This window comes from Danio rerio, chromosome 23 (assembly GCF_052040795.2).
Source record: "Danio rerio strain M-AB ecotype USA chromosome 23, GRCz13ab, whole genome shotgun sequence".
Classification (NCBI taxonomy): domain Eukaryota; kingdom Metazoa; phylum Chordata; class Actinopteri; order Cypriniformes; family Danionidae; genus Danio; species Danio rerio.
Window position 1 is genome coordinate 6,089,684 of NC_141043.1, and position 25,317 is coordinate 6,115,000.

Genomic DNA, 25,317 nt, shown 5'->3' on the forward strand with positions numbered 1-25,317 from the left:
CCTATATATATATATATATATATATATATATATATATATATATATATATATATATATATATATATATATATATATATGTATGTATTGGGTAGGATTGGGAATGTATAAAAATAAACTGCAAAAATTTTAAATATTTGCATAGATACACCAATTTGCATTTATACACCACGTGCACAGAAGGGGCGTGGCCAGAGGCGCTGTAATGTTATCACAGAGAAGCTTTTTGGTGACATAGAGCCAATCCGTGAATCACAGAACATTATATTAGCTGACCAATCAGAGCCTCTTGAGGACGGGCTTTTGGAGGATGGCCGCTTTCATGTTAGATGAGTAGCAGTATATAATTAGAGTAAGATATATGAAAAAATAATGTGATTTTTTTTTTTTTTTTTTTTTTTTTTTTTTTTTACAAATGAAGAATGAGCACACATTGCTTTGCTTCTTATAAACACAACCGAGCCTTATAAATACACTCTGGACCACCACTTTAATACTTCTAGAATTAAAAAGAGTACCCCAAAAATAACTGAAGCCACAAAAATTAGAGGGTTCATTAAATGGCATATCATATTTTAGGCTGATGCATTTTTAGTGGACATCTCTAATTTCAACACATTTCCCATCATTTTTTACACAGATTCCCATTGTTGCACATTTTTGTTGTGCGATTGGCTCGTAGATTAATATTTAGTAAAAAAGTCCAGAGCTTATCATTGTTATAACTCAATATAATATCGTTTATTGGCTCAGCCCTAAAATAAACCAATAACTAATAATGAGAATTAGTTCTTAAAGGGATAGTTCACCCAAGAATGAAGAATAGACTCAATATTTACTCACCCTCAAGTGGTTATAAACCTTTATTAGTTTCTCTATTCTGTAGAACACCAAAGAAGACATTTTGAAAAATGCTGTAAATCAATGACCACAGACATCCATAATAAAAAAAACAAATGAAAGTCAATGGTTTTCAGCATTTTTCAAAATATCTTCTTTTGTGTTCAACAAAACCAAAAAGAAAAAAAAGAAAGAAACTCAAACAGATTTGTGATAAATAAAGTTTATAAATGAGCAAATAATAAGTTTTGGATGAACTATCCATTTAAACTAAAGAGTTACCAATATTTTTATTTAAAATGTGTAAGAAATTTTGTCAGACCTTTTTAGAATAAATTTATTATTAACATTTTCCATAACATTTACTCAAATCAATGCATCTAAAGCATCAAGCCATAAGAAATGCATTGAAAAATGCATTAACTAAATAATAACAATAATAAAAAAGCTCATCTTGACCTCAGCTCCGCCCCTTTAGTTTAGTGATACAACTTCATCCTTAAAGCTGCAGTGTTCATCTTAGGCTCTCAGTTAACTAACTTAAAATCTGACCCCTCTCCCCAGGCCACTAACAGACGGTGCCCCCCTCTTTTCCTGCTGTCCTTATTGATTTTGACCTTGAAACGCGCAGTCCTGTTTTTGCTCTTTCTGGATGGCTGACCTCTTAAATCGACCCCTTATGTAAAGTCATTAGGAACAAAGAGATCAAGCCGTTATTGCTCTGTGTTTAGTCATTAATGCTGTACACAAGTTGTCTTTGTGCCTTTGACAAAAACCAGTTTCTCAACTGTCGCCTTATCAGTTTTATCATGACTGAGTCTCTCCAAAGTTGACGGGTTCACCCTCTTAATCTGTTTGTTTTAGTTGTTGGACCGTTTAAAATCAAACATCGGTATTGCCAGAAGGTGATATATAGTTGGGCAGCTGGCAGAGTGTGTCATTTATACAGGAATAAGAGCTGGCCTTTCTGTTATTTTTTGTGAACTATGCTAAGAACTATGCCAGTGTAAAGAGATTAGTTGTGGTGTGTTAGTCACTTTCTGGGAGGTTTGCTTGGTCTGGACGTGTTGGTGTCATGTGTAGTCAAACGAAAACCTGTCTGACACAACTGGTTTTGTGAGCGCAGGATTTGAGTGGTTTAAACCTGCTTAAAGGGATAGTTCACACACAAATCAAAGATCTGTCATCATTTATTAACCCTCCACTTGTTCCAAACCTGTTTGAGCTTCTTTTTTGTGTTGAACACAAAAGAGGATATGTTGAAAACATTTCACAACTTGCAGTCATTTTTGTCTTTTATTATTATTATTATTTTTTTTGATCATGCTTTTTATTTTAAGGTACAATCCTCGCTATTAACAAACCAATAAGACTTTTAGCTCAATAAACTACTAATTTGCTGATAGTTTAATAGTTGGAAAATGGTAGGCATTTGGTAGGATTGAGGATGTAGAATATGGGGTTTTCTTTGAGTATGTTGATGTACTTCCAACTGAAATGTACGGAGACCCAGAAGGGACATGATGGTGGGGAGAAAAATGGGTGAAAGAGAAAAAACTAAGTGGGAGAAAAAAAATGCATGGGAAAAAAAACAGCAATAGGAAAATATATATATTTTAAAGTTTTTGCGTTCCCTCGCAGAGATGTTTTGTGTTATCTCGCAAAACTGTTATTCCACAAACACTTCCTGTTCCCTTCATACATGTCAATCCTTCCATTTTTGTCGGGATTCTTTTGTATTTTACCATTCAATCCCACTATCATTCTATCATTAAGTATTTTCCCATATTTCTTGTGTATTTTTAATCTTGAAAGCACGCTGAAATTAATATAAAAACGTCTGCATTCACTTTCTTTCCATTAAAGCTGTGCGCCGATCATTACCCTTCAAATGCAACCTCTGAATCAGCAAATGCATGTATACGGACCCGTTCCGTATGATAAACCGATCCCAGATCAGCTAAAGTGCAGGACACTTTGGGATTCGGGTGTGCGTTTAAACAGACAAATACACTTCATAATATGTAAACATGTCCGTCCTGAATGCAGATACTCCTTTTACCACAGTAAAGCTCAAAGTGTCTGTAGCTTACTGGAGTCAGGAACAGTGGCATAGCGGATGGGCCCGCAGGGCATGCACCGCAGAGGGGCCCCCGCGTGATTAGGGGGCCCCGCGTCGTCGCGATTTTTAATAATTGAAAATCCAGCAACCGCAATAATCCAACTCTTGGGAACAACTGTGGTCGGAACCAAAGTTTACAGGTCTGTGTTCTTCAAACACCTCTCAAGCAGTGGACTACTTCATTCTGATTGCTTGCCGCTGAACCGAGTCATATCGTAGCTCAAAATTGACTTGATTTTAACTCTCCTTGACGCTTACACCGGAGAAGACGCTCCGCGCTGTTTCTCGCCGCCGGTTCTCATTGACGCTCTCGCCGCTTTCGGTTTGTGATCGCTCCTCAGTTTGTGAAGGCTTCCTCACGTTGTTGCTCCACCCCCACCTCCCTTCCCCGCTCCTTAATTTGTGATCGATCCCCCCTGCTGCGCTACGCCACTCGTCAGGAACTGTTACTATTTAAAGTTAGGTAGGTGTAAATCCCCAAAACTGAGTGCTGGCTAACAGGTTAAATGTCTGGGTAAAAAACACAAACTTGTTCCCTTTTGAACACAATATATTTTATTTTAAGAAAAGTTTAAAAATATTTTAGAGCAGTAAACGTGTCAGGCTAAATGAATTATTGACTACTGTTTCAAAAACAGATTTTTTTTATTTAAAATGGCATCTTTTATGTTCGAGATATTGTTGTGCTAAATAACAAAACATAAAATTTACATAAAAATCGTACACATACCTTAGGAACGCTATTGCAGAAAATGTTGACGGTTTTAAAACCTTGACTTTTCCAAACCGCGGTATACCTTGAAAACGATTGTCATCCCATGCCTAATTTCACGTGGACTCTAAACTAAGGTGTTGCCTCTTTCTACTATGGATATCAATGACTTCCACCATTCTTCAAAATATCTTATTTTGTAATTATTGGAATTTTGTATAAAACTAATTTTTTTATGGTTCAAAAGTAGGTAAGTTGATGGTGTGTAAATTCTAGGGGAACTATATGCCTTGTCACAACTTTGCCTCAGGCTCTAAATCTTGTGCGGCTTTACTGCTGTCATGGATGAGCTTCCCGCAGTGAACTATTTGTATCTACAGGGGGTGGAAAGGATGTTCTACTCCATTAAAGCAAATAAAGTAACTAGCAAGCTTTTGTTCTGTCTGCTTTTGTTGCAAACAGCATGCTGGTCCGAATTATCTCCTATGTCAGGTTGAGAACAGCACCCACAGTATCCTGTTTTGAGGGAAAAATTTGCTGGTGGTGCATCATGAAGTCTAAAAATTGGACACCACTTTTGGGATGTGGGTTATTTTTTTAAAAGGTCAGCATAATTATTTTTAGGTATGTAATTGAGGCAAACATGCATCGATGCATTTTATTCTTATTTATTTATTTATTTATTTTTGATTCCGCACAATGGTTTGTGATGAGATACTGAATAGTTTATATGAGACATGAGATCTGATTACTGAGGATTTGTTCATTTGTCACCCAGTTTTACCTTTTAAGTAGATAATAATGGTGCAGTGTTGCTCTGTCCAGGTTTAGAAGTTAGCATCCATATTGCCTTAGATGTCTGTATTTTTTCTTTGATTTTTTTGCATATGTGTGTATTTCTTTTGTGGTAGACTTATCCAAAATTTCATGACATTCCACATTTTACTGCTAATTCTGTTGTTGACACTGGATTCTAAAACTCAGTCCATCTTAAATAATGCATCAAAGAATCAGTTATTATATATTGTCAAAGAATTATGGTTAACATTCTTTAGTTAATTTCAGTTCTTGTTACACATGCACACTACATACTATAGTAATTACAATTAATTAATTACAATTCCTATTAAAATTACAAAATTTACATTTACATAAATAAAAATTTGGGCGACGCAGAGGCGCAGTAGGTAGGGCTGTCACCTCACAGCAAGAAGGTCGTTGGGTCGTTGGTTTGATCCATGGCTCAGCTATTGTTTCTGTGTGGAGTTTGCATGTTCTCCCTACGTTCGCGTGGGTTTCCTCCGGGTGCTCCAGTGTCCCCCACAGTCCAAAGACATGCGGTACAGGTAAATTGGGTAGGCTAAATTGTCCGTAGTGTATGAGTGTGTGTGTGAATGTGTGTGTGGATGTTTCCCAGAGATGAGTTGCGGCTGGAAGGGATTAATAATTATTTATTAATAAATCAATTAATAAAGGATTAATAAAGGGATTAAGCCGGCAAGAAAATGGATGAATGAATTAATGAATAAATAAAAATTTACATTAAAATGATATATATATATATATATTACTATTAATTATGCATAATTACATGCAACTAACACTAAACCTGGCCACACCCTCTTTACAGCAAGCAATTTCATTCGGCTGCTAACTTTGAAACACCTCTCGGATAGTAAGATTGGACATTTTTTTCAAACCTGTGTGCCAAGCTTCCGAATAAATTTCATATTTGTAATGCAATCACCAAAAAAATTCAAGAAAAAATGTATTTTAGGTATAGTTAGTAAACATTTGAATCAGACAGCCCAATCAAATGCGCAAGCATACTTGAATGAAACAAGATCACGACACCAACCATATTTATGGCCGTTTCACACCACATTATCCTCTGAATCCAATCACGCTGGTCTTCTGAAGTAATTCCCAACTTGGTCTTGATGGCAAATCTCAGACAGGCACCTCTCTTCGTTTACAAGTTTGTGGGTATCTGTGTCATTTCAATCATGTGATGTACGATTGACGGGATGGACTGTAGCTCAGGTTTGTTACAAAACCAGAGAACATTTGGTTTCAAGTGTAGTTGGTTCGTTTAAAAGAAGAGATTACAAGCTTTACATGGATATATTGTCCATGTCTCTGAACAGTTTTTTTCTAAGATTCCATTATGTTTGTTGACCCCAGAAAGTTCATAACAACTTCTGAAAATGTAAAAATACATGTTTGATCCAAGCCCCTCCTTCGGAGAATCATCAGTCTATAGCAGGGGTGTCCAAAGTTTAGTTCCAACCACAAACAGTCACACCTGGACAAGCTAATCAAACTATTAAGCTGCGGCCACAATGGGCTTTTCCTCCCATAGACTTCCATTCATACGCACGCGAATGCGTCAGACCGGAAACGCAGGGTCATGCATCAAGTTTCGCAGGTTGCTGCGGTGCAAAGTTTAAACTTGGTGAACTCTGACCTGCGAAATCACGTCACTTGACTGCGTGAGACCAATTGAGGATCAAAACATGACCTCTCTGGACAGAAATTTAAAACATGAAACAATCGCTAGCTTTTTTAAATGTCTAAGCTTGTTTAATCCTGCCCCTTTTTGCAGCTTCGTACGACAGAATTTTGCACACAAACTCTAGTGTGACCGTCGCTTTAGGCTGTTTAGAAACATCCTTGCAGGTGTGTTGAGGCAAGTTGGAGCTAAAATCTTTGGAGCTAAAAGTTTTTACATTCCTGGTCTATAGTGATCGATGATTGGCTCTTGTTCTTGAATTTCATTACATTTTTCCCTATTCAAAAGTATACACATGACATGTCTTGTGTAGTCTATAGTCTTTGACTTAATCTATATTCTAACCATATAGTAAGTACATTCTTGCAATTACTATTGATGCTTAAATATAAGCGTAATACAAATTGAATGTTTAATGTTTGTACAATGTATTATATTTAACATGTGTATATATGTGTTATATAAGCCATTCTGCTCTTATAAAACCATACTGGTGAGTGAGGTTAAATGAATATATAAAGCCAGCATGTATTGGTACTAGCACTCCATTGCATCGGTCAAGAATGTGTCACTTCCATGCATTTTTCCACTGAAGAATGAGAAACTTGGCAAACGTTAAATCACACGACTCCAGTAACCGCTGCAAAATATTCAAATGATTTTCTTTTCTTTTTTTTAAAGCCAGCAGAGTTCTCGGTCTATTTCTGCTCATGATTCTTGTTAACCTCAGCAACAACAGTTCCTCGTGACTCTGCAGTTGTGCTGAGGTATAGAGGGATTAGTTTTTGAATCCGTTCCTGCGTATTGTTATGGTGAAGAGTGTGTGCAGTTGGTCTTCAGCAGCTGGAAGGAGGAGGAGGAGCAGGAGGAGGAAGAGGCCACGCTGGGTTTAACAGTGGCCACAGCTGCTACGAGTTAGAGGAGCACGTTTCATTCACTCTACCTCTCGGTCCCCCTCGTTCAAACCAAAACATTTCCCTCAGCATCCTGGATTCAAACGGGAGTGAGTCCGTTAAATCAACCGACAACACTGGAGGAGAGCCATCAGAAACCTGAACTTCAACACATGTACTCAAAGCTCATTGGTGAAGATGTCTTGCTTTCCAGATTATTATTATTTTTTAAATGTAAAGGGAACATGCGTTTAAAAGGAGAGAGAAGATCCTCATTCTTTTATCAACATGATTAATTAAAACTAGTGTTGAGAACGCCGCAATCTGATTAAGGATCTGATTAAGATGGTGCTCATGCAACACTAGGCAACTTAACTAAAGCTTTTAAATTTTGTTTTGAGGGTCCGAAAAAGTTTCACAGACATGGTTATAAAAACAGCAACACCATGCGTGTTTGTATTACAAGTTTTGTCTAAAGGGATGAGTAAATATTTGACAACCAAAGCAACAATGGTGGACTACAGGACTCTATGTGCGCAGGCGCAGCTTGGCTGTTTCTCAGTGTGCGCCCTTCAGCAATCTTGCGTCCTTGTGTTCTCGTGTAATGTCATCATCAAAACTGAACACCGTAAGAACGGAGGACATGTGAAAGTTCATGCTCTTGATGTACCTCGGCTCGTTTTTGTTAGTTTGTCCTGTTTTATGTCTATCAAACCAGTGGCGTAGCGGACTGGCATGCGGGGGGGGCCCCGCGTGATTAGGGGGCCCCGCGTCGTCGCGATTTTCAATAATTGAAAATCCTGTAACCGCAATAATCAAACCCTTGGGAACAACTGTGGTCGGAACCATAGCTCACAGGTCTGAGTTCTCTGAACTCTTATCAAGCGGTGGACGTCTTCACTCTGATTGCTTGCTGCCGAATCGCGTCATAGCTCATTACCATAACGTTTACTTAATTTCAACTCTCCTCGACGCTCACACTGGAGAAGACGCGCCGCGCTGTTCCTCGCCACCGGTTCTCATTGAAAATTAATGACTTTTGGCTACTTTGACGCTCTCGCCGCTTTCGGTTTGTGATCGCTCCTCAGTTTGGCAAGGCTTCCCTGCGTTGTCGCTCCACCCCGCCCCTCTTCCCCGCTCCTCAATTTGGGATCGCTTCCCCGCGTTGTCTCTCCACGCCCCCCCCATCAGGGGGCCCCGTCAGTGATCCCTGCAGGGGAGCCCCCGCATTTTGCGCTACGCCACTGTATCAAACACGATTAGTTATACCAGGGACAAGCTGCTGAACATTCGGCAGTGCACACCAACTAATGCCGAATCAGATTTTGATTTCGTACATCAATAATCAATTTAGATTTTTGGTTTTGCAAAACATTGTCATCAGATTAATAGAGGGACTAAACCGAAAATGAAATAAATCTTCTTCTTCTTCTTCTTCGGCTTTAGTCCCGTATGGTTGCGGGGTCGGCTCTTCGGAACAAGTCCTCCATTTAGACTTGTCCATATGATAACGACTTTTTTACACATTCCGGCCGACCTGTCACCTGTCGGAGCACCCCGAGGAAACCCAAGCGAACGCAGGGAGAACATGCAAACTCCACACAGAAATGCCAACTGAGCCGAGGTTCGAACCAGCGACCTTCTTGCTGTGAGGCGACAGCACTACCTACTGCGCCACTGCTTCGCCCGAAAAGGAAATAGATGAATGAATAAAATGACACAAAGTGGTGTGCATTTAGATATTCTGTTAGTTGGTTGGCGGGCTTGCCTTCTTTACTACAGTATTACTTTGCCTCAGTTTGATGCACATCAGCTTCTAGTTTTTTTTTTTTAAATGCAACAACAAAATGTGCATAAAATGTGCAGATGGAAACTGCTATCAAGGAAAGAGTTAAAAAATTGGCACCCCCTATCCCCCGCTGTGCAAATATTGGCATAAACATCAAGCTCATATTGATTTGTTGTTAATATACTATATATATTCCACATAGATCCTTAGTAAAAGATAAATAAATGTTCAAAAAAAAGCTTGTGTGTCCGGACGGTCAAATCTATGCAATGGCCTTGATTCCGAAGTCATTTTACAGTGGAAAAGACATCCAAACGAATAGCCTAGTTTGGGTTATTAGAGCCAGATTAAACCTAGTCCAAAACCGCAGGGGATTTTCAACAGAGAATCCCCTCTGAGCTGTTTCATTAGGCTTAATCTGTGCTTGGGAAAATGGCCACTAAAATCCCAATCAGCAATTAATTTGAACTCAAAACAAGTCCTAATCTCGGTAGCCTTTAAGCTCCACATTTAAACACGTTGAGGAGAGAGTAGGGCGTAGACAGAGTGGAAAATGATTACAGGTGGGATCGTGCTTCAGAACAGCATTAATGACTTGCTCGCAGACCGTAAATCTGGATTGAGTCTCCAGAGTTCTGCTTGCTCAATATTTAGAGTTTCCCTGGATTTCTGCACTCTCCAAACTGTTGCTTAATACCTTCGTGTCTGGTTCACATGATTTGAGTTCACAGACTCTGTCATCGGCTTCACAGAATTCGAAAGACTGTGAGTAATGGACCACTATGGACAGTCTGCAGGAAATCCAGTGAGGAGATGTCGGCCAAGGTTGACCTCACTGACTCATGTTTGTTCTAGAGAGTGGCTCAGCTTCATCGATGGTTGTTTGGTTTACTGATTTTAATATATGTAAGAGATGAGAGTAAAAAATAGGAATAGGGCAGAGTTAAGGCACATTGATGCTGCACTTTTTGCTTAAAAGACTTCTATTCATATGCACACACATGCAGAAGACCGATAATGCAAGCTTGTTTGACAAGTTTCCGATGTTTCTGTGTTCCAAAGTTTAAGCTCTGTGAACCTGCAAGATTGTATATCGTGATTGCATGGGACCAAGGTCAAAGCCTGCTTGCTTTATCAATGTCTAATCAGCTTGTTTTAACCCACCATTTGTTGCATGACAGAATTTTGCATGGTCAAACAAGAAAACCTCCAGCTGTCTGTTCGATGTACCTTGCTTTAAACGCTTTGACGTCATCGACTTTCGCTTTAAGATTTAAAGGGCTAGCATTGCACCAGACCCCCCCTTAAGTGGTTTCGTTTGAAAGTGTAGAATCTATATTTTATGGATATATGCATCACTTTGTTTTATTATACTGTACAAAAGTTATTTACACTTAAATACACCGTATTTTGAATTTCCAAGCTAGATATTAAACATTGGTTAATTTGGTCCCACTATACATTAAGTGTCCTTAACTACTATGTAATTACATAAAAAAAAAAATACAATGTACTTACTGTGTTTATAATGTATTGGAGAACACTTGTGGTGCTTTTGAGTTGGGATAGAGGTTGGGTTATGGACAGGTTTGGTGGTATGGGAAGGTTTAAGGGTGGGTTAAGGTGTAAGGGATGGTCAACAGTGTATTTACCAATGTAGTTGCAAAAGTTAATTACAAATGTAATTACATACATGTATTTTATCAAGCATAAGTACACAGTAAATACATGTATTTACACAATAAGTACATTGTAACAAACTATTATTTCCTGTGTAAGTACATATTAGTTAAGGCCATTTAATATAAAGTTGGACCGTTAATTTTCATATTTTTCATATGGGTTTAAATATGACACATGTACAAGTTATAGCTCAAATGAAAGCTCCTGCCGTTGCTCATATGGTTTTAGGGTTCTTTTTACTGAATTATATTCACATATCAAACAGTTGTCGAATGAATCGCGGTGTTTCCATGGCGCAGAAGTGAAAACAATACATTTATGATCACTAAGCAGCCCCAGATAGCACAGACAGCTGTCATGTCTTACCTTATGCTGTGCGCTTCAGGGCCATTTCTCCTCTGTTTTTGAGGTGATGTGCATAAGTAATCATTTTTAATGTCTGACGTGGTCCAAACACAGTGAATTATGTTTGATCAAACAAAAGAATAGTTAAAAATGAAAACAATGCTTAATCCCTGTGGCTTGTATAGCACCTCTTATCAGTTGGAATACAATAACTTTTGCATAGATTATGGTAGAGACATTTTTCTGTTTTCCTATGATTACAGATGTGCAGGAACCACCAAAATTAATTACAGGACCCTAGACCACACAGAACCTAAAAGGTACTCTTTCAAATTATAGTTTTAAAAAAAGAAAAATACAAAAAGTGCCTCTTTTTTAAGGTGTTTATTATAACACAGACAACATATACAGTTATTCTAAACACTTTCAATAGTTTTTTTTATGAAAATTCAAAGGGGTTTCTTTAAAATGATACCAAATTATTTGCATTTACACATCTGCATGTGGATTTGGGAAGCTTTTAAATTTGGGTAGGCAAAATCCAGGCGGAAATCCCAAAATAGAGTTTAAGAGGTTAAATGATCTAAAATGATTTGACAGATCTTGGATCGTTTTAGCTTGTAAACTGATCTCCTCGAATTCTCAGTCACAGACCTTAAAACACATGCAAATGACAAACTTTCACTCTATTAGGGTTAAACTTAGCAGTGACTCTACAAACCATGTTTTCTGTAGCTCCTGGCCATCTACAGTATTATTCAGACTCAACATTGCATTTCTTGCGATGTGACCCTTACAGATTGCGATATACTGTAGATCCTGAAAGGATATATTTTGCAGCCCTAATCTGTAGTTTATTAACTCCCCTCCCCTTTCTGAAACGCACACACATCTGCCATAATCTGGACAGATGGAATATGGTGTCATTATTGGGAAGTTGCTATAACTTGATATATAATCCCTTAATAATCCCTTTTGTACAGGCTTATTTTGCTTTGGTAGGCTTGCGAAACCAATCCTGTTATTCTATCATGTTGTTTTTCATTTTAATACGTGCTATGGAACTACGTCAGGGAGGAAATACATTTCTGTTTTCACATGAAAAAGCTGGCCGATCAGATAAATGAGCGGTCCCATTGAGACTAGCACTCAGCATAGCACTGTTGGGCCACGGACGGCTTTTTGGCAGACCCTCAGTGACCCTCTGGCTCCATATGTTTAACATACAGCACAATATGCATAAGGTGTCAGTGTCGGTTAGGGTCATGTGACAATCCGTCAATGTAAATCCATCAAAACCCAGTGGAATAAGCAGAAATCAATGCGGTAAAATATTCTGGATGTTGTATGAACTGAATCGAAATGCATGCATCCTTCATAAGCAGCATGTATTTGATAAGCTGTCTTGGTCCAGCGTTGTCAGGCCAATCTGTTCCTCAAAGCTTAGCTGGTTAGGTGGTCCTGCACCCCGTATTGCGGACCATCTGTGCCGCCAGTCTCAGCCATTTCTCCACCCACTCTTCAACACTTCACACACACAAACACACACAAGTGTACCTGCTACTGTAGAGACAAACGATAATCAGAATGCTTATTAAATTCAAGATCAGCATAATGAGGGTTGAATGAAGTGGGATATTGTACTGGGAGGTAATGAACAAAGAGACACTGATGACTGATCAGCATAGTGCTTAATGCCTAACCCCACTTTTGTGTATATATATATTTTCAATATGTATATTATATATTTTATTATATATTATTTTATTATATTTTTTTATTTATTATATATTTTAATGTTAACAAATCTTGAATTTGAGTTCATATTATTTGTTTATGTTTTAGAATATATTATTATTATTTTTTAAATATTAACTTAAAATATTTTTTCTCTTTTATTTTTTTCTCTTTATTTTCGTATTTTATTTATAATATATTTTAATGTTAGCAAATTTTGAATTTGGGATAATTGTTATATTTATTTATCTGCTTATTTATGTTTAAGAATATAATTTATATATATATATATATATATATATATATATATATATATATATATATATATATATATATATATATATATATATATATATATATAGGTAACTAAATAAAAAAAATTCTATATTTTTTTCTAAATAAATAAATAAATGCATTTTGTAATGCAATGTTTTGTTTTTTTTTTATTGAATTTTAGGTTCCTATTTCCATATAATTTTCTTTCATTTTTAATTAAAATTGTGAGATAAATCTAGATGTATATTAGCTATTTTAATATATACACTACCGTTTTGTTTTTTTCTCCCCGTTTTCTCAAGAAAATTATTCTGTTCATCGAAACGGCATTTATTAAATGTAAAATTGTTAAATACTTATTTATTGAATATTTATTTTTACTTATTGTATGTATTTTCTAATTAAGTTATTAGTCCTGTCATTATTGCTTTTATTACTACTACTACTACTACTACTACTACTACTATTACTACTACTACTACTACTAATAATAATAATAATAATAATAACATAAATAATTAATATTAGAGGGATTTCTGAAGGATCATGTGACTGAAGACTGGGATAATGAAGCTAAAATTTCATTTTTAAAGTCACTGGGATAAATTATTCAATTAAATTATAAGCTACTTTTGAACAGTTACAGTGCAGTAATATTTCACAATTTTACAGCTTGTACTGTATTGTTGATGAAATAAATGCAGCCTTGGTGAGCAGGAGAAGCTCATTTTAAAACATTTTAAAATCCTACTGACCCCAAACTTTTTTATATATACAGTATACATAATTGATGCTTACTTGATATGAGGGAAGAAAAATAAAATGAATTTTATTGTCTAAAGTACTAAATAATAGTAATAATAGGTTAGAATTAGAATATGGTGTCGGGTGACACAACGTCAAGCTAAAACATTATTAGATGTTGATATATGGTTGGGGCGACATAGTGGCGCAGTAGGTAGTGCTGTCACCTCACAGCAAGAAGCTCGCTGGTTCGAGCCTTGGCTGGGTCAGCTGGCGTATCTGTGTAGAGTTTGCATGTTCTCCCTGCGTTCGCGTGGGTTTCCTCCGGGTTCTTCGGTTTCCCCCACAGTCCAAAGACATGTGGTACAGGTGAATTGGGTACGCTAAAATTGTCCGTAGTGTATGAGTGTGAATGAGTGTGTGTGGATGTTTAACAGAGATGGGTTGTGGCTGGAAGGGCAACCACTGCATAAAACATATGCTGTATAAGTTTGCAGTTCATTCCACTGTGACGACCCCAGATTAATATAGGGACTAAGCCGAAAAGAAAATGAATGAATGACTGATATATGGTTGTTTTTAGCTTGTGTTGGAAAGTGACCAATATCCAACATCCCTCTGGACACTGACATTGGTCTGACATTGAGTTCTGACGTCAATTCGATTTTTATTTTCACCCAAAATGCAACATCCCCACAAAATTGGGGTACAACATCAATTTGACCTTATGTTGGCATCCTATGCCTGTTGCCAATATACAGTGAAGTGTCAAAAGTGTTTAATATCTCAAGATAACATTTTCGACATTATGAATGACATTCCAGGACAGTTAGAAAAGCTACTATAAATGATAATGATAATAAACTCTGCCAGCTACCAGTTTAGTTATTTTAAAATCCTCAGAAACATTTTATACTGTAAATACTGTATTTTTGTATACATATTGCACACTTTCTTTAATACATATTGCTATCTTAATAATATAAAAAATTGCTGAAGCCAAGTCTACAGCACACCTGAGCCAAGTCTGGCAATGTACATTGGCTTTAACCCTGCCTTTGTTCTCGCCTGAAGGGACAACTGTGGCACTGCTTCAACAATGGTGCATTTCATGCAGCAGCAGCAGCTATTTGTCTTGTGTGGTGTGGGCACATTGGTTGTCTTTGAGTACAAATAATTAATAAAGAGCGCTCTTATGGTTTACATGGTTGTTTTGAGTGTTGGACACACGTGTGGTTTTCACGCTTAGCCGCCGTTCCCTCTGTGGATTGTGTCCGAGCAGTTGGCGTTGATGAAAGAGGATCTGCCACCTGTCATTTGGCATTCCAGTATTTCACTAAGCTGGGCAATTTGGGATGGGTGAAGCACGACTTATGCAGAACATGTAGGCAATTGATATATGCCTCTTTATGTGTTGAAGATATAGGCCATATGCTGCTGGCGACATATTCAGTTGCTGTCTACTGTTAATATTCTTACAGATATTCGAAAGGTTGCATCTTTTGAAAGACACTATTGATGTTATTATGGTATCAGTGTGTTGGCATATTTACTCAGAAAGAGAAAGAAATTGTTCTCCAGTGATGGGTTGCGGCTGGAAGGGCAACCGCTGCATAAAACATATGCTGTATAAGTTGGCGGTTCATTCCACTGTGGCGACCCCAGAATAATAAAGGAACTAAGCCGTAAATAAAATGAATGAAATGTGTACAGTGAGATTTACCATTTAATTACTATTTATCAAGTTCATTTTATTTCAACCACAACCTAATAATGTGTTACTTGTGATTTTTGGATGCTACATATATTTATGTATTAATTAATTGTGATTATTGGGAATATTATTGTGAATTGTTATATAAATAATTGCAAATATATATATATATATATATATATATATATATATATATATATATATATATATATATATATATATATATATATATATATATATATATATATATATGTTTTACAAACACTTTGGATTGCAGTTTACAGTAAAATACTGGCAGATGGGTTGCCAGCCATATTCTGTATTTATAAAAAAATATTTACAGTCTGGTACTGTAATTACAAAATACAGTATCCTGCTGTAATTTAACCTTTTTACAGTATTAAACCATGTTTCTTTTTGCTATACATTTACAAGAACATACTGACAGCTGGGTTGCAAGCCAAATTTGTAAATAATATTTACAGTCTGGTACTGTAATTACCAAATACAGTATCCTATTTTAATATAACTTTTTAAACAGTACTAATCTGTGTTTCTTTTTGCCGTAAATTTACAATAACATACTGACAGCTGTGTTGCCAGCCAAATTCTGTATTTTTACAGAACCGCTACTAAAAATAAGATTTACACTCTTGTACTGTAATTATCAAATACAGTATCTTACTGTAATATAATCTTTTTTACAGTTTTAAACCATGTTTTTTTTTTTTTGTACTGTAAAATTACAATAACATACTGGCAGCTGGGTTGCCAGCCACATTCTGTATTTTTACAGAACAGCTACTGTACAAAAAAGTTACATTCTTGTACTGTAATTACCAAATACAGTATCCTACTGTAATATAAACATTTTACAGTATTAAACCATGTTTTTTTTTGCTATAAATTTACAACAACATACTGGCAGCTGAGTTGCCAGCCACATTCTGTATTTATAAATAGTATTTAAAGTCTGGTACTGTAATTACCAAATACAGCATCCTACTGTAAAACAACATTTTTTGCAATATTAATCTGTTTATTTTTGCTATAAATTTACGATAACATACTGGCAGCTAGGTTGCCAGCCACATTTAAAAATAATAATTACAGTCTGATACCGTAATTACAGTATTCTATTGTAATATAACCTTTTTTTACAGTTTTAAACGTTTTTTCTTTGCCTATAAATTTACAAAGGCATACAGGCAGCTAGGTTGCCAGCCACATTCTGTATTTGTACAGAACCGCTACTAAAATAAGATTGACACTCTTTTACTGTAATTATTAAATACAGTATCCTACTGTAATATAACCTTTTTACAGTATTAAACCATGTTTTTTTATTTTATTTTTTTATTTTTTGTGCTGTAAATTTACAATAACATACTAGCAGATGGGTTGCTAGCTACATTCTGTATTTATAAATAATATTTAAAGTCTGGTACTGTAATGACCAAATACAGTATCCTACTGTAATACAACCTCTTTTACAGTATTAATCTGTGTTTTTTTTTTCTTTACATTTACAATAACATACTGGCAGCTGAGTTGCCAGCCACATTCTGTATTTTTAAAGAACAGCTACTGTGCATAAAATTTACACTATCATACTGTAATTACCAAATACAGTATCCTGCTGTAATATTACTTGCATAAATTACTGCTTTTCATTCTGTACTCTTAACAAATTGACTCTCAAACATATTACATGTATTAGAATAATACATTAAAAATAATAAACAATGGAAACAGTATGAAGTAAAATACAACATTAATTTATTTTAAAGAAAGTCAAAACGATCAAACAAAATGAACATTTTCTGAACATTTGAAAAATGAACATTTTTCCTACATTTCTTCCTATATTTAAATTGTAATTTACAGTTACAAAATAACAGAATATTAGGCAGTCAATGTAATCACTTTTAATGAGTTAAAAATGACCTAATGACCCAAGACATACACTTGAGGTATACCACACTAAAAACACAAAATAAATGCTTTTGTCTTGTTAAATATATTTAGATGTGTACAGAAGCTGTGAGAACTCATTCTTACTACCCTGAACCCCAAATAGCCCTTGGATAGCAGATGCTTTCTTTAGAAACACACTATTGCTGTTATCTGCAGTCTTTGCATCTATGCAATTAAAGTTAATGTTTGGTTAAGGGTGGAGGGGATGAGTAGGAGGACGCTTGATCTTCAAATTGTCCTGTTTTTTTTTTTTTTCTCCTCCATCTATCTGGCAGAACTCAGGCTCTCTGCAATTACAGTGCAGCCTTGACATGACATTATTGTGTTTTTGGAGAGCACTGCTTTGGGAAGGGAGGAAAGTGTGCTTCAGATGGAAAACAGATGACTTTAAGAGCCCTAGCATAATTAGCTCAGTGGTGTCTGTCTGTTTTATGTAGTTGTTATTATTATTATTATTATAGTTATTGTTATTGTTATTATTGTTGTTGTGAATAATAATAACAAGAATAATAATATGAATAATAAGAATTAAAATAAATAATATAAAATACAGTTATTTTGCTTTATTTCTTTTATGTAATTAAATTATTATTATTATTATTATTTTTTGAGAGTGATTTATAGTGATTTGACTTTAAAATGACAATATTATACAGCCCAGTGTCTTAGGCTGCTAAGATGTGGTGAACTCTGATGCTCATGCTGGTAATTTAGGTTTAAATATATTATATTTATAAATATAATAATAATTTTAAGTATTAAATAATAATACAAATACAATTGAAAATAATTATTCAACTGGTTCGGTACACTCTCTTACTGTAATCTAACATGGTCAACATTTGTTATAATTAATGATCATGATTTAGCTATCAATTTAGCGATATTAAAATGGAAAATTAACTAGTAATAAATCTGCAATATGAACAGTGTGTTGCGAATTAAATAAAAAACTCCTTAATCAAAAAGAGGTTTAACCAAAACATAAGAAAACATAGATTAAAAATATAATCCCTGGTACCCCTGCGCTCTCCCCAAAATATAATCCAAAAACACAATCACTGAGAAGTAACAAGAAAATAGGATTTATTTACAGAAATAAGGATCAAAAATAACATTGGGAGGGATTTAGCCAGAATAAATGACAATAAACCAAGCTATCTAAATTAGAATAAACTTCCCTGGTAAGTAGATAATCAAATAAAATACAGAAAACTTACCTCCCTACTAACAAACACAGGAGAAAACGAAAATAATAAGCCTCACTACCATGCTTCAAGCCAGACAAGGAGACCGGGTTTCTCCGGTTAGAATTAACAACGTCGGCATCTCACAAAACGCCACATAAGAGACATCAGCAAATAACCATCATCTTATCACTTTAGCAATAATATCTCCACTGAGAATAAACAGGGAATCGAGAGAGAGCGGGGAGCCATCGAATGCATGCTCTCTGAAGGTTTAAATACAGCCACCGCCAATCCAAGCGCCAATCATGATCCGATCCAACGTAATCCGGTGCACCTGCGAATAACTGAAAATGAAAGAGCGAAAGAGCGAGAGAGTGAGAGAGAGGGGGATAGAAAAACCACACACTACACTACACTACACTACACTACAACAAAAACTACTCATAACAAATGGAAAACACATACATACTTACATACATATTCATGCATAATTAAAGCTTTTGCATTACAACGAAAGACTATAATATTTCAGTGTCTTTGATTTTTAGGGATATTTTAATCTGTTAAATTAGACCTAATCTAGATTAATAATAATAAAAGAAAATGGTTTGTGATTATTTAAATTGTGTTTTTAATATCATATGATATGCAGTTACATTTAAATGCAACTTTTAAAGTCTTTAAAATAATTATTATTCATTCCTTTTTGGCTTAGTCCTTTTATTAATTCGGGGTCGCCACAGCAGAATGAACTGCCAATTTATCCAGCACTTGTTTCAGGCAGCGGATGCTCTTTCAGCTGCAACCCATCTCTGGGAAACCTCCATGCACACTCATACACTACGGCAGTTTAGCCTACCCAATCTACCTGACCACGAGTCTTTGAACTGTGAGGGAAACGGAGAAACGCCAACGGAGAAAACCCACGCGAATGCGGGGAGAACATGCAAACTCCACACAGAAACGCCAACTGACCTGGCCTAGGCTCGAACCAGCGACCTTCTTGCTGTGAGGCGACAGCACTACCTACTGCGCCACTGCGTCGCCCTTAAATATTATTATCATTATAATGATTATTATTATTATGATTATTGCTATTATTTTCCCCTTTCCTCATACATTCATTTTTACGTCGAAATATATAACAGTATGAAACTATATTGTTTTACATCGACTAAGCCAGAATATGAATCCTCTGCTCCATTAGCCTTTTATAATCCCTTTAATCTGACAGCACCATTTCAGTCCAGTATTTGCATCATCAGTGCTGGTTAATCTCTCAGAGATTCTGCTGCTCATTAGCTTTTTATTTTCAGCAATGCTAAATTTCCAAAAAGTCCATCTGGTTTAAAAATGCCAAATTCACACCCACTAACACAATGGGTATTGCTGACCAGAGGAACACAGCATCTCTGAAAGTCTGCTGCGCTTATCTGCATTTTACCCTTTCACAAAACAACATCAAACACACCGTTTTAGTCTGGGTTTATCGGAAACCGCATGGTGTCTTTGGCTGGCCTTTGAAGAGAGGCCGGTGTCTGTGGGATGCAGGAGGATAAACCAAGGTTTTCAAGGTCTCCTCGTCCTGTTTTTTTTTTTTTTCCAGTTTATTACATGTGGCAGAAATCCTGCACAGAGCCTCTACTTGTACACTGAAGACGAATAGTGTGTATTTTTTATAAAAAAAGAAATACCAGTAGTGATCAGTATACATGCAGACATCAATTTTTATCATTCCCAATTGATCAAATACTGTGAACAGCCAGGAAAAAAAAAAAACTCAACATGTTTGTATGTAATCAGGCAGATTGTACATGAACATATCTCTCGTTAAAAACTTTCAGAATATAGATATAATTAAAACTGTTGGTGGTTCACTCCGCTGTGGTGACCCCTGAAGAAATAAAGGACTAAGACGAAGGAAAACGAATGAATGAATGAATGGATACAACTGTTGAATAAACTCATGTTGAGAAAAGTCTCTTTAAAAATATCAATTGCAAATAAAACCTATAGGCATATATTTATATAAAAGTATACATGCATTTATACTTACAAAATATGTTATGTTACATGTATGTATGAGTTCATGTTTAGATTTCACATTTATTAAATATATGTTATTCAGTATATGCAACATATATTTAAAAAGATTGTACATTTAGGTATTTAGTCATCTCTTCATCCATTGGAATTACAAGTATGTCTATATATGTATACGTACGTTCATTCATTCATTTTATTTCGGCATTGTCCCTTTATTAATCAGGGGTCACCACAGAAGAATGAAGCACCTACACTTATAATATATATATATATATATATATATATATATATATATATATATATATATATATATATATATATATATATACATATATATATATATATATATATATATATATATATATATATATATATATATATTTGACTAGATATTTTTTAGGGCACTTCTATACAGCTTAAAGTGACATTTAAAGGTTTAATTAGGTTAATTAGGTTAGCTAGACAGGTTAGGGTAATTAGGAAAGTTATTGTATAACGATGGTTTGTTCTGTAGACTATCGAAAAACTATATAAGTTTAAAGGAACTAATAATTTTCACCTTAAAATGGTTTAAAAAAAGTAAAAACTGCTTTATTTTAGCCCAAATAAAACAAATAAAACTTTCTCTATAAGAAAAAAATATTATCAGACACACTGTGAAAATTTACTTGCTCTGCTAACCATAATTTGAGAAATATAAAAAAAAAACAATTGTAGGAGTGTGTATGTGTGTGTGTGTGTGTATGTGTGCGTGTTTGTATATATATATATATATATATACACACACACACACATACATACACTATAAAAAATGCAGGGTTCTTCACACATGTTGTCCCAACACAAATCATTTAAGTTAACTTACTGTAACACACGCTGTGGAATTAACCGCCAGCATATGCATATGCATCCAGCATATGTTTTACGCAGCGGATGCCCTTCAAGCCTGAACCCATCTCTGAGGAACAGTTTATTAAGGATGTACCGCTGGATCGCGTCTCACTATAGCTGTTAAACGTGATATTCAGACATCCCAAGTCTCCCGGAAGTTCCGGGAGTCTCTATGCATTTGCATTTGCATAATGCCCGCAAACCAGTGATAATCTCTCGGAAATTTCGCATCTCCTTCCATGTCCTCAAATAAGTCGTGCACTCTTCTCACCCTGGATATCGTACGATGCCAAATTGGTCGACTTCGCCCAACCCTAGCACACATTGCGATATCGATGCTGGAACCATATATTGTGCAGACATACCCCAAATTGACATTCGTAAAACTCCAAAGCTTTGAGTTCTTTCTTTTGTTAAACACTAAAGAAAATGTTTTGAAGAAATCTGAAAACCCGAATCCATCGATAGAAAAATAGACACCATAGTCAATGGTTTCCAGCTTCAAGATAGCTTAGTGTTCGACAACAGGGAATGAGTTTTGGGTGAACAGTCCCTTTAAAGTGGCACTTTCTGAAGTAAATCTCACACAAGTGAGATGATACTAGCGAATAAATATGCTGGCTGTCAAGTTCATAGCTTTGACTAAAGATTGTAGTGTTTACAATGGGAGTTTGACATACTTGCGATGCATCAAAGCAAAAAAAAAAAAAACATCTGTCAAATGAGACATCTTACAAATATTCCCGGCCATACAGGTAAACACGGCTGAGTTTCTGTCATCTCAGGTCTTAAGATGAGGGTTTTTTGAGTGTAATCACAGAGCTTGATGCCTTGGATGTTTTAAACCTGAGAGCTGAAGCCTGATGATTATCACTCATGAAGACAGCGTCAGTGTTTCACCTCGGGGCTGCAGGACGGCTCATGAAACAGCCGAATGTGTGCTTGGATATCTTATAATGAGAGACTCCTCACAAGCTGCCGGTACTTAATCCAGTGTTTATGTGTCACTGGGACATCTGAGGAATTTAAGGCATCTGGAAGACGGAGACTTGAGGGTGCAAACGGAGGGAAAGTGTGGAAAGTGTTTTGTGGAGGAGGTTCAAAGGCCATTATGATGTCTCAGAGCCTTTCTGAAGAACCGTGTGGAGTATTTAGGCTCTTTACACTTTAAAATGGCATTTTATAATGAAAATGCTCCTTATACATACTGGCGTTTCATAAAAACTCTTTCTGTCCATAATATGCAGTGATAAACGTGATACAGGACTTTTCATTCTCACTTGGCATGTGCATGTTTTTCTGGTGCTTGTATTTGTCAGTAGTTGTCCAGCAGACCAGTCAGAGGGCTATTTTGGATAAGCATTCATTGTCAAGTGTCAGTCCATCTATACTGAAACACAACACTAGTATTTTTATAGCGCTCCGTTTTTGCAGTTCTAATGGATTTAACACCCTAGTGTAAACAGCATCTTAGGCTTATTTGTTTGACTTCACTTTTTAGTAGTTATTTTATTTTATTGTATCTATTTTATTAATTTTTGCATTGCTGTAAACCCCAAAAGGGTTTGTTTAGGTTTGTTATTTAGTTTTGGTTTGCATTGTTTTGATGCTTTTTTTTTTTGTTTTGTTTTTTGCTTAAGTTTTAAGTTTCAGCATCGTTTTCTTCTTTGCTTTGTTTTTTGTTTTTTCTGCTTTATTTTAGTTTGCTTTGTTGTCTTTTCTTCATTTTTTTTAGCTTTTCTTTTGTTTTTTGTTTTGATTTTAGTTTCGGCTTTTTTTCTTTGCTTTGTTTTTTCCTTTTTTCTCCTTTATTTTAGTTTGGCTTTGTTTGCTTTTCTTTGATTGTTTTGTTTTTCATGAGCTTTTCTTTTGTTTTTAATTGTTTTTTGCTTTGGTCATTAGTTTGCTTGCTTTTTAGTTTCTACCTGGTTTTTGCTTTGCTTTGACTTTTATTTTTTGCTTGTAAATCTGAACTATATATTTATTTATTGATTGATTATTTTCTTTGATTATTAGTTCCTGCTTTGTTTTTGCTTTGCTATGATTTTTGCTTTTATTTTCTGCTTTAAAATCTGAATCTTATTTATTTACTTATTTATTTTAATTTTGATGATCTTTTTCAGTTAGTTTTTTATAAAGTTTTGGTTTGCATTGCTTTGATGCTTGTTTTTGCCTTTATCTGCTTTATTTTATTTTAGTTTAGCTTTGTTTTCTTTTCTTTGATTTGTTTTTTAAATTGGCTTTTCTTTTGTTTTTGTTGATTTTCCTTTACTTAGATTTTTGTTTTTATTTTCTGCTTTTAAATCCAAATTACTTGTTAGTTAGTTAGTTAGTTAGTTAGTTAGTTAGTTAGTTAGTTAGTTAGTTAGTTTTGATATTTTTTTCAGTTTGTTTTTTTATTTAGTTTTGGTTTGCATTGCTTTAAAGCTAGTTTTTGCTTCTTATCTGCTTTATTTTAGTTTAGCTTTGTTGTCTTTACTTTGTTTTTTTTAAATGAGCTTTTCTTTTTCTTTTGTTTTTGTTTTTTTGCTTTGATTTTTAGTTTTTGCTTTGTTTTTGATTTGCTTTGATTTTTGCTTCTTTTTTCGTCTTTTAAATCTTTATTTATTCATTTATTTAGTTAGTTCGTTTTCATGATTTTTTTTTCTGATTTTTTTCTGCTTTTGTGCACTGTTTTGCCTTGCTTTTTACTCTTGATTTATTTATGCATTTTTTTTTTTTGAGTTTGCGTTTTGCTTAAGTACACATTTCATATTAACAGAATAAGAAGAATCTTTGCAGACTTTCTGTTCAAATGCATAAACATTAAACACTTTGAAGCCAAATGTCTTTCCAAAAATTCAAAGAATTCAAGGGGATCAGCAGTGAATGGTTTTGTAAAGGAACATCACAAAATGAGGAATGTCATGCTAAAGTCAGCTGTTTCATTCCATAGGTCTCCACAGCTGAGCAGACGGCTTCACAGATATGACAAACCCCTGTAGCTGCATGGTTTGTTCAGATATAAGGCGCCCACTTACATAACACACATTGTATCTGATAGAAAAGGCCAGGTTCCTTTCTGACACCGCAATTTTATCAGTTGTTGCTTCTGACTGGAAGACTTTCAGCTGTCTTTTTGCAGCATATATGCTCAGTGATGCGAGGATGGCCTTATCACTTTCTCAGGGTTTATCAGGGCCTTTGTTACAAGATGTGCTCTTATCTGAAAGTCACCTTCCATCCTGGAGCATTTGCTGCTTGAGGATCCTGATACAGCAGGACCAGACACACAATACGTATAATGGTAGTATGGAGTCATCCAGTTGAGTGCAGAAACAATGCTTATATTCTAAAAATGGTGGTTGTAGATTACCAAAAATGATTTTAGGTGGAGAATTAGTAACATGATAAACTGTGTTTTTAGGTAGGTCCATTATGGATAAATAAGTATAATGTATAAAGTCTGAAGAAACGTGAGATTCATTGAATCATTGTTCTGTTAATTTCTTGTAGTTATTTTTCAAAAAGAAAACAAAAACAGTGACAGGCTCTGTCTGAAATCTCATACTCTTTTGAGTGAGTGTACTTCTTTTGAGTAAATAATTCACAACCACTAAAAGTACATCATGTATTGCACTGGTCCCCAACATTTTTACAAAGCTTGACGTGTGCCTCCATTGGACATTACAAACTCTAGCAGTTGATCTTCTTGCACATGCATGCTGGATTCACCTGATTTGTTAATAAATGGGTTGCAGATCTATTCCATGGAAGTTTGTGGGTCCTTCACTAAGCCTTTTCCTCTTCGCAAAGAAACATCCCAAATTGTTACTCATTTTGTGAGCCTGTGGGTTCAATTTTGGCGCT

At 35.3% G+C, this 25,317-nt stretch overlaps 1 protein-coding gene and 2 long non-coding RNA genes across 21 annotated transcripts in view; 1 reads left to right on the plus strand and 2 right to left on the minus strand.

Moving 5' to 3' along the window:
• The window catches only part of nav1a (neuron navigator 1a), a 274,565-nt gene that overhangs the window by 171,945 nt on the left and 77,303 nt on the right, over positions 1 to 25,317 (plus strand). The gene's annotated exons all lie outside the window — the stretch shown is intronic.
• LOC147838151 (uncharacterized) lies at positions 6,843 to 12,590 on the minus strand. Its single transcript, XR_015523177.1, has 2 exons — positions 11,200 to 12,590; positions 6,843 to 11,136 (listed from the first exon to the last, which is right to left on the minus strand). It is a non-coding gene; the product is annotated as an uncharacterized LOC147838151 (long non-coding RNA).
• The window catches only part of LOC147838152 (uncharacterized), a 7,376-nt gene continuing 206 nt past the window's right edge, over positions 18,148 to 25,317 (minus strand). The window contains exons 1-3 of the long non-coding RNA XR_015523184.1: positions 21,504 to 25,317; positions 21,365 to 21,453; positions 18,148 to 18,936 (exon numbers count right to left, since the gene is read on the minus strand). The exon at positions 21,504 to 25,317 is cut by the window's right edge and continues 206 nt beyond it. This is a non-coding gene — a long non-coding RNA (uncharacterized LOC147838152). The remainder of the gene's footprint in view (positions 18,937 to 21,364; positions 21,454 to 21,503) is intronic.